General features: G+C 32.7%; 1 pseudogene; it reads left to right on the top strand.

The window, feature by feature from the left end:
- Window positions 1-6,110: 6,110 nt before the first annotated feature.
- Window positions 6,111-10,541, top strand: part of LOC114398614 — a 34,668-nt pseudogene continuing 30,237 nt past the window's right edge.

Here is a 10,541-nt window from a genome sequence, read left to right as displayed (position 1 = left end):
TTTTGATGAAGGGTTCTAGGTGCAGAAAAATTATGTTCAATGCCATGCTTTTCACAAAATAAATCAAATTCTTTATTTTCAAATTCAGCCCCATGATCACTCCTAATAGATATAATCTTGAGATTTTTCTTATTTTGAATAACTTTTGCAAGTTTCCTAAATGCTTGAAATGCATCATTTTTATGAGTGATAAATAATGTCCAAGTGTATCTAGAATAGTCATCAACTATAACAAGGGCATAGTAACTTCCTTCAAGACTCATAATTCTAGAAGGGCCAAACAAATCCATGTGTAGTAATTGTAAAGGTTGAGTAGTTGAAACAATGTTTTTGGATTTGAATGAAACTCTAGTTTGTTTTCCTTTTTAACATGCATCACATAGTCTATCTTTTTCAAATTTTAGTTTTGGCAAACCAATAACTAAATTTTTTGAAATCAATTTATTTAAATGATCCATGTTTATGTGAGTAATACATTTATGCCATAGCCATGGATCATCATCTTTGCTAAGAAAACATTTATTATTATCTAGTTTTTGGCTTAAATCTATCATATAAACATTGTTAATTCTATACCCTATATGCTTTATATTTGTATCATGTTTATGTTCAATTAGACATTTTTTAGAATCAAATGATACTAGATAGCCCTTGTCACATAATTGACTAACACTAAGCAAGTTGTGCTTAAGGCCTTCAACAAGTAGAACATTTTCAATGGAGTTTGAAGAATTCGTACCTATTTTTCCAACTCCAAGAATTCTACCTTTGTTGTTATCACCATAAGTAACATGCCCACTTTTCTTGGGAGAGATATGTGTGAACTTTGATGAATCTCCCGTCATATGCTTTGAACAACCACTATCTATATACCATTTCTACTTCAAAGACACCTACATAATCAAGTTTGTGACTTAGGTACCCAAACTTTATTGGGTCCTTGTGTGTTAGTATTGACTAAAGATCCTTTTGGGACCTATATCATTTTGATATTGTTGCAATTTTTCTTAAAATAACATGTAGATGTGTCATGCCTTTTTCTTCCACAATAAAAACATGTAATGAAAGGAGAATTGTATTTTTGTGAGAAAGAAAAGAAACTTTTGTAAAACTTTTGTTGTTTTTCTGGTTTGTATCCAATTCCTGCTTTATCAAAAATACATCTTTGATTTCCTAATATAACATCTAGGTTATTCTTGCCAATAGAAAATTTTGCAAATGAATTTTTTAAGTTTTTAATTTCTTCTATATATTTGCTACAACATTTACATGAATTTACTTTTTTATAAGTCATAGTAGAAATATGAACTTTATCACTAGATTTAGAGATTGAAACTTCAGTTTTAAGAATATCTATTTCTTTGTTTAATTTTGAAATTTCTTTCTCTAAATCTGAAATTGTTTTCTTAGATGAAGAGACAAGTTTTGCTAGTTTAATTGATTCACTATGTAATTCAGCAAATGCATCTTGTAACTCATCAAAAGAAATAGATTTGTTAGAAGATGTTACCTCTTCGTCACTTTCATAATTTTTGCCCATTAGACATAGATTAACCATTTCTTTTTCAGAATCATCAGACGATTCTAAGTCATTATCATCCCATGTGATATAGGCCTTCTTTGCCTTCTTATCACCAATAGTCTTCTTTTCAGACTTCTCTATTTTTCTCTTAAAAATTGGACAATCAGCCCTCATATGTCTTGGTTGATTGCACTCAAAGCATTTTGGAATTTGAGATGACTCTTCAGTTCTTCTTTTAGGTTTGAAGTTTTGTCTTCTTTGATTTCCTCTCATTCTAATAAATTTTTTGAATCTTTTAACAAAGAGGCTAAGATCTTCATCTTCATCTAAGTCAATTGAATCTTCTATGTCACTTTCCTCTTGGATTGAAGATGAGGCTTTAAGAGCAATTCCCTTCTTCTTATCATTTTCTTCATGTTGATTTAGTCTTTGCAACTCCATCTCATGTTCCTGTAATTTTCCAAATAGAGTAGCAAGAGACATAATAGAAAAATCTCTAGATTCAGTGATGGCTGTTACCTTTGGTTGCCATTCTCTACTTAAACATCTTAACACTTTATTTATGATATCTTCGTTTAGAAAATTTCTTCCTAATGATGCAAGATGATTAACTATATGTGTGAATCTTTTCTGCATATCTTGTATACTTTCATTTGTCTTCATCCTAAATAATTCATACTCATGAGTTAGAGTATTTATCCTAGATCTTTTGACATCAGTTGTTCCCTCATGTGTAACTTGTAGAGTGTCCCACATATCCGTAGCACTCTTACAATTTGAAACCCTAAAATATTCATCCATTCCTAGGGCAGAAATAATAATGTTTTTAGCCTTTAAATTGTACTGCACTAATCTTCTTTCTTCTTCAAACCACTCTTCTCTAGGTTTCTCTATTGTTGTATTTCTAGCCACCATGGTGGGTACATAAGGTCCAACTTCTATGGCTTCCCAAATGTTTAAGTCTATTGCTTCAATGAAAATTTGCATTCGGGTTTTCCAGTAGTGGTAACCCTCTCCATTAAAAATAGGAAGTCTATTTATCGAATTTCCTTCTGGGAATAAGAAGTTTGCTGAGGCCATTATTCTTGAAGCTTCTAAACTTTATACAAGAATGAAGCTCTGATACCACTTACTGGACAAGTGGCCTCAGATATCCTAAGAAGGGGGCTTGAATTAAGATATCACAGACAAATCCCCAATTAAAAATTTTACTTTTAATTTAACCCAACAACCCAGGATTCCTTTTAAACAAGAACTCCTAGATAATAATGCAAAATAATCTTACTAAATAGAAATAATAAGCAATAAACAATAAAGGAGTTTAAGGGAAGAGAAAATGTAAACTCAGATTTATACTGCTTCGGCCACACCCTTGTGCCTACGTCTAGTCCCCAAGCAACCTGCTCGAGAGTTCCACTATCTTGCAAAATCCTTTTACAAGATCTGAACCACACAAGGACAACCCTTCCTTTGTGTTCAGATTTCTTTACAACAAGAGACCCTCGATCTCTTAATCCCTTTTGAGAAATAGAAAGAAGAGAAGAAGAAATCTCTCTTGAAAGAGATAGATTGTACAATTTGAGCACTCAATTAATTCCTTATTGAATTGCAAGTGCATTGGCCAAGGAATTCTTAAGAGGACAAAATGATTTTGCTTTTTGAGAGGATAAGACTTTTTGTTCTGAAAAACTCTAAGCAAATTCGTGTTCCAAGTCACATATAAATAGACCTTTGATGGTCATGTAAAAACCATTTGAAAAGTTGTGACCCTTGGAAATAATTTTCTGAAAATCTCCTCTGTTAATTGATTACAAGACTTGTGTAATAGATTACAGGCTTTAAAATTTGAATCAGAACATTCAATAACTGCTAGTAATCGATTACACAGTGTAAAATTTGAATTCAAATTTCTAATAGCTGTTATAATTCATTTTGGCTACTGGTAATCGATTACATCCTCTGGTAATCGATTACCAGAGAGTAAATCTCTTGAAAAAGATATTTTTGCTTAAATTTCTTGGCCAAACCTTTTGCAGTTTCAATTTGAAATTCACTTCCTAAAACACTAGAGATCTTCTTGATGTTGTATCTTGTATTCTTGGATTTTTGTCTTGAATTAAACTTAAGAAGCGCATTTTCATAAGGCATCAAAACATCACGATCATATGGCATCATCAAAACATCAAAGGCAAAGTCTTTGCTTCTACATTTGAAGTGCCCTTAAAACACTGTTTGGATCACCTTGCGTGCTTATCTCTTATACAAGTTGTCTCATCTAACTTATGGGAGGAGTTTAATTCAATTGACTTTCTGATTTTCTTCTCAGACCTTAGTATCAAATAGCTATTTGTCTCATTTCAACTTTGGATTCAACTTATTGCAACGTATATTTTTTATGCAGCTATTTGTGTCAGTGACAACAAACAATGGTGCACTTCTAAGGGTTTCCTTGCCACCCACAAAGCGTCTATCATCTGATGAATTGGGTCATGCAGCAATGACTTGTGACATTTCAATCGTGCAAGTTTCCTTTAGCAAACTAGCAAGCCCTTCTGCAGCTAAATGAATTTGTCTGCTTTCAAGTTATCTTTGTTGTTTCAAAATCCTGCTATTTCCAAGTTGTGGTGTTCGCCAAACATTATATTATTTGGTTGTTGTCTTTCTGTATAACTTTTCACAAACATTGTTTTATGTTATCTGGTCCTAAGGTGCATGCCCGACCTTTTTCTTTTGTTTGGCTTATTTTGTTTGTTATAATTAACCATATGACATTGACATGTATCATTATACATTTTAAATGTAAAGCAACAACAAAATGTTAAAAATATGGAAACAGAAATTGGAAAACAAATGTATATAAATTGTGCTGAAAACAATGTAAGAAGAATAGTCTTGTAGGAAAAAAAGTTTATAAAAAAACGGTGAGCAAATAATACAGATAATGCACAGTTGAAGTAAAATGATTAATTAGAGTGGCTATTTTGGGGAAGGAATTTGACCTTGTGGCTGTTAGGATTGCCAGTGATTTTCTAACATATTATATATTTTTTTTTTATCAGTTCTGAAGCTGATTGGAAAATCATGTGCTACATTCTTCTCATTATGGCCATGATTGATGTTAATTGGCAGGTATGTGTCATAGGATTGGCTCACTGCATTCTTTTCCTTTTAAGTTGTGGATGTGCTAAGTTAGTCATCGAATCTGTGATGCGTTTGTAGGCTGCGGGCATGTGTAATAGGAAATAAGATCGATTATTACCATGCTATTACAGATATCATATGGTCACAAGAATTGGACTCAATTCTCAGTTGTTTCTAATGTAAATAGTCTTGATGCAGCATTTCAGGAATTACACATGATGCAATAAAACTAGCATTTGTCTAATCTTTTATTCAACATCCTCTGACGAAGAAAAAAAAGATCCATCAAACTTAATAATATGTGTTATATAGCTGACTAAAAACAATTTACAGCCTAGCTTAACGAGCTACTGGTGCACACTCAACATCTTCAATATTAATTACCCTTCTAATCAGTCTCAGGTTCCGATGGCTCTGTAGACAGGTGTCATGATTCCTGTATGTGTGGTCATTTTTCCTAGCTATTAATATTGAATTATAGTCTTAGGACTTCAATTTAGACAATTTTTTCCCGTACTTTATAACTCTATCAAATCAATAATTGTGATTCAGAGCATGCAAAAACACCAAGTCACTAGAGGCCTAATTTAATAAAACCCATCATGATGCTGAAGTGTATCATAGATAACAGATAACTATGCACTCTACTTCACAGTGTAGGAGTTATCATACTAAAAAACTATATCAAACATTTTCCATGCAAAATATATTTTTCCATATTAATTGATTCGATCTTACTTTTATTTGTCTCTATTTACAAATAATTGCATATAAATGATTCACGCCCATATGCATCGACATATTTTTTTTATCTATGTTTTTAATTCTTAATCATACACACAAACTTGGAAGGAATGAAAAAACTCATGAACTTTGTTAATTTTAACCGACGCTCATTAGTTAAGCATTTTTATACTAACGTCCAATTTCCATTACTGCGTTTAATCAAATGAAAACTTAGAATCAATTGCACGTCACCCATTTACATGCATATATGTATAGTTAAAAATCATCTAATTTGGTTAAAAAAGCTTTCCATCATACCAAAAAACTTACCTTCTGAAATTATATATTTATTATACATATTACTTTGCTAACATCTGTAATATTAAATACATTCTGATTTTTTTTTTGTCATATATTTGTTTCCCTGCATTTTTATAAATATCATTGTTGCTTTTGGACATTCGGTTAACAAAAAATAATCACTTTGGATGTCTACACCACCACAGATACATTCACAATGATTTAGATGACTCTCCACATCCAATTTTGCCGTGCTGCATTGAATGCTCGAGAATTCTCAAACCCCTTCGTATTCCGCGACTTACACATTTTCACCAACCACTGTCACTTCAACATTTATTCTCCACAGAGCACTTCTTTAGCACTCAGCAGATATTCAGTCTTCATTCCTTTAAGAAAAAATACTAAAACGGCTCGGAGAATGGCTTCAGAATCATCAGCTGACTCAACGAAGACAAGTACCAGTTCTGATTCATCGTCAGCTACAAGCAAGGTCAATGTAAAAGCAATTACTCGCTTACTTTTTCAAATTACTTTGAACATTATAATCCCAGTTTAAAACCTGTGCACCCCTTTTGTCAGTTCATACCTAGGTTTTCTTTGTCTCTTGCTATTCTGTTCTAGCTATCAAACCAAGACTTCTTCCTTGCTTTATGTTTTGAATGCATGCACAGATATATTTTGACTTATTACTATTGTCAACTATTATAAATATTGTTTTGTTATTTTTTTACTAGCAGACAATAAATACCCAATTTCCTGTGTTATTTGCTCTGTTTATTGATATTAAATTACAATATAGTACTATATGTTGCTTTTAATTTGGAATATACTACTAATAGATAGCAATTAAATATAATATTTTGCTGGTAGGATTGTTATTTGCTCTGTTTCTTCATGACTTTGAGTGTCTTATCACCGTACAAATCCTTTTTTTACGCTTATTCTTTACCTCAATTGTGTCTGGATAGCGAATTATGCTGCTAAACTTCGAAATTTGGACCTATATTGATCTCTCATGTTCAATAATAGTTGGACGCTGTAATTCTAGAGCAAACCAGAAAACAGTCATAGTCCTATTCTATTTTATCATATGAGGAATCTGACATGTAACCAAACTAGAAAGTAGACATAGTCCAACAAATTATAACTTTGTTTACTTTCTGACCAACGTAAACAATCCAAAAACTTGGCTATAGCTTTTCTATTCTGATTGTTAATCTACATTCCAGTCGAAAGATACTTTACGTCAGCAGCCTGCTTTCATCTCAATGTTTAATTCCAAAATAGACTTAATGTGACCTGTTAAGTTAGGCATGAGTATCACCCTAAAAGTTTGATCCAAAAGATTATAACCACATATTTGTTAAGTTTAGAAGTTTTTCATTTTAGTCATTCGATGATACATTCATTCATTTTATTATGTTGTTGTCATTCTCCAGATATTTTAAATTTTCTTATTTTAGTACCATACTTGATTTTAATTTTTGCATTTCCTCTCACTGCAGATTCAATATCCAATTCACACAAAACCATTAATCCTACAATTCACTGCAGTATTCCGCAATGATATGGTAATGTTACATACCAATTGTTTTTATTCTTCATGTAGTTTCATATTTGCTTTCTTGCTATGGTTTTTTGCAGGACATGATAGAAGTGTCCTCTTTTTACTACCAACAATGGGCACCAGAATACCCTGAGTTTATGAATTTTAGATATGATGGAATAACATACCAAATCAGGCTAAGGCAGCATCAGGCAAAAGTCTACATTGCGGAAGGGCTGCACGAATTCATAAAAGATTTATCAATTTTTGAATTTGTGATGATTAAATTCTTAGCATGGAACAACAAATCCATGTTTGATCTTTATTTCATTCCCTCACTGGAATGTCAGACTTGCGGAAGGCCACAACTGATGTCAAGACAATATATTTGGACAGTTGAAATCACACAATCAATGCTTAGTGCACCAGGACCACTGGTAACAATGAAAACCTCTTTAATGTTGCTTATTAATTCATGCTCATATATCATACTATTTTTTTTTCCATGCAGAGGCTCCCCAACCGTGCCATGCCACATGTAAATGTCTGCGGTCGACACATGACCATTCTCAGAAGATTTGGACCTCCATTATAGTGGAATGTCATGGTGGTTGACCGTGGAGTTAGGCGCAAATATGTTGTACAACCATGGTATCAATTCCTTGCAGATAATGATTTCTCCCATGGTGATGAAGTCTCCTTCTATTACAGGAGCATTGACAAAATATGGGAAATTGTCATCCGCCGAAGAAAGAATTGGGACCACTAGATTTAGTTTATGTGCTTTGATTTTTCTCTCTTTTTGTGTTTTATGAACATTTTTTCAACTACATGGTCTCTTTCTTATTTACTTATTTGACTTTGAACATTAGATATATTATAAATGTTTAATTTTTTTATTTGCCAGATTAGCTTAAATTTTATTTCTATTTTGCAAAAGGAAAAAGTATAGATGCCAAAAAAATTGCAAACCAGGGGAATAGAACTGATCCCTGATAAGAAAATCATGTGCTATATCCACTTCATCATTGTACAATATGATGCAGCTTAACATGACTGTTAAGTTGGTACTTACACAGCTTTTTGAATTATATATGATGTCTAAATAGTTCACTATTGGATCAAGTGGCCTCGGAATAATTAAGAAGGGGGGGTTGAATTAATTATTAACGAATCTTTACTAATTAAAAATCTACCCTTCTTAGGCTTTTACTAAAATGTTAAGAAAGTAAAGAACAGAAATAGAAACATAACCTTAAGTAAAAGCAATAATTAAAGTGCACAGCGGAAATTAAAGAGTGTAGGGAAGAAGAAGACAAACACAAGAATTTATATTGGTTCGGTAACAACCCATGCCTACATCCAGTCCCCAAGCGACCTGCGGTCCTTGAGATTTCTTTTCAACCTTGTAAAATCCTTTACAAGCAAAGATCCACAAGGGATGTACCCTCCCTTGTTCTCTTTGAACAACCAAGTGGATGTACCCTCCACTTGAACTGATCCACAAGAGATGTACACTCCCTTGTTCTCAGTCACAACAACCCAAGTAGATGTACCCTCTACTTGTACCACAAAGGATGTACCCTCCAATGTGTTAAGACAAAGTTCTCAGGCGGTTAGTTCTTCGAAACTTTATGAAGAGGGAAACAAAAGAATTCTCAGGCGGTTAGTCCTTTGAAATCTTTTTTTTATGGGAAAGGAAAAAATCAAAAGAATTCTCAGATTGTGTCATTTTGAATTCTTTGACAAGGGAAAAGGGAGACACAAAAGAATTCAGGCGGTTAGTCCTTCGTTCTTTTGGAAAAGGGAGAAGAAAGACACAAAAAGAATTCAGGCGGTTAGTCCTTGGCGAATTCTTTTTGGCAAAGGGAGAAGAGAAAGAAAAGGATGAATAGCACACTTTTGTTTTCAAGGTTCGGAAACCAGAAAACTTTAGAAAGCTTTTTGCAAAGGAGGAAGAAGAAGAAGAAGAAGAAGTTCAAAGAGATTCAAAGGTTGTAAAAGAATATGTGGAAAAGTTGTTTGTAAAGGTTGTAAGTATTGTAAGTTGTCTTCAAATGCAAATCAAGGTATTGCTTTTATAGACTCTTCAAGTCTGGTCAAGAAAACCATTGGAAGAGTTATAACCTTTAGAAAAACCTGAAAACCATTGGAAGAGTTACATCTTTTGATTTTTCTTCAAAACTTGTCACTGGTAATCGATTACCAAATCCTTGTAATCGATTACACAAAGCTTTTTATGAAAGGGTGTGACTCTTCACAATTGAATTTGAATTCCAACGTTCAGATGCACTGGTAATCGATTACCAATATCTTGTAATCGATTACACCATTTTGAAATCAATTGGAACGTTGCAAATTCAGTTGAAAACTTTTGAAATCAAACTTTGTCACTGGTAATTGATTATAGGAAACTGGGAATCGATTACCAGAGAGTAAAAACTCTGGTAACTTAGAAACTTTTGAGAAAAACTCTTTTGAAAAACAAAACTGTGCTATGTTGTTTTTTGAAAAATCTTTTCAATACTTCCCTTGTGAAGTCTTCTTGATTTCTTCTCTTGGAACTTGAATTCATCTTTTCTTGAATCTTGAAATCAAACTTTTCTTGATTCTTGAATTTGTTCTTGATTTAATCTTGAAATCATTCTTTGGGCTTTTTGTCTACATCTTTGTCATTATCTAAACTTCTTGAATCAACTTGATTCATCATCATGAAGCTTGCTTCTACATTCACATTATTAATGCCTTCTATTTAAGTTCTTTCTAGCTATCCTTTCCTAACTGTAGATGTTTTCATTTTAGGAAGCTTCGACATTCTCTTATTTTCTATATATTCTGGTGCCTATCCATGTTTTTCCTCTTTGCTGTCATTTAATTGAAACAAATTATAAAAGCTATTCGAGAATAAAACAACTGATGGTCACATCAACATAGTTTCATCTTAGGCATTCTGTGCTGCAGTCATCTCATATTTATTTGCTGCCTATTCAACTGCTTATGTTTTACAGACCATGTAATATCCATGTTCTGTTTTCAGATTTACTTGATCAAAAAAAGAAAACCTATCCCAACATGTTGTGTTTTTAGACCAGATACATATATATAATTTATGTGTTTGCCTCTGTAGCTGTTCGATGTATGTCCACATATGACACAATCAAAGTTCTTCTGTTTCATCCATGTTAAGGTTGATTACCATCATAGATTAGCCATTTTGCTGTACTGGTTTTTTCACATTTAATTCAATTATATTAACAACTTTGTTAGATACTTAACTCAATCCTATTCTTTTGTCCTCTCCAT

The sequence above is a fragment of the Glycine soja genome, chromosome 19 (assembly GCF_004193775.1).
Source record: "Glycine soja cultivar W05 chromosome 19, ASM419377v2, whole genome shotgun sequence".
In the NCBI taxonomy this organism is placed as follows: domain Eukaryota; kingdom Viridiplantae; phylum Streptophyta; class Magnoliopsida; order Fabales; family Fabaceae; genus Glycine; species Glycine soja.
This window is presented reverse-complemented; position numbering and strand designations above follow the sequence as displayed.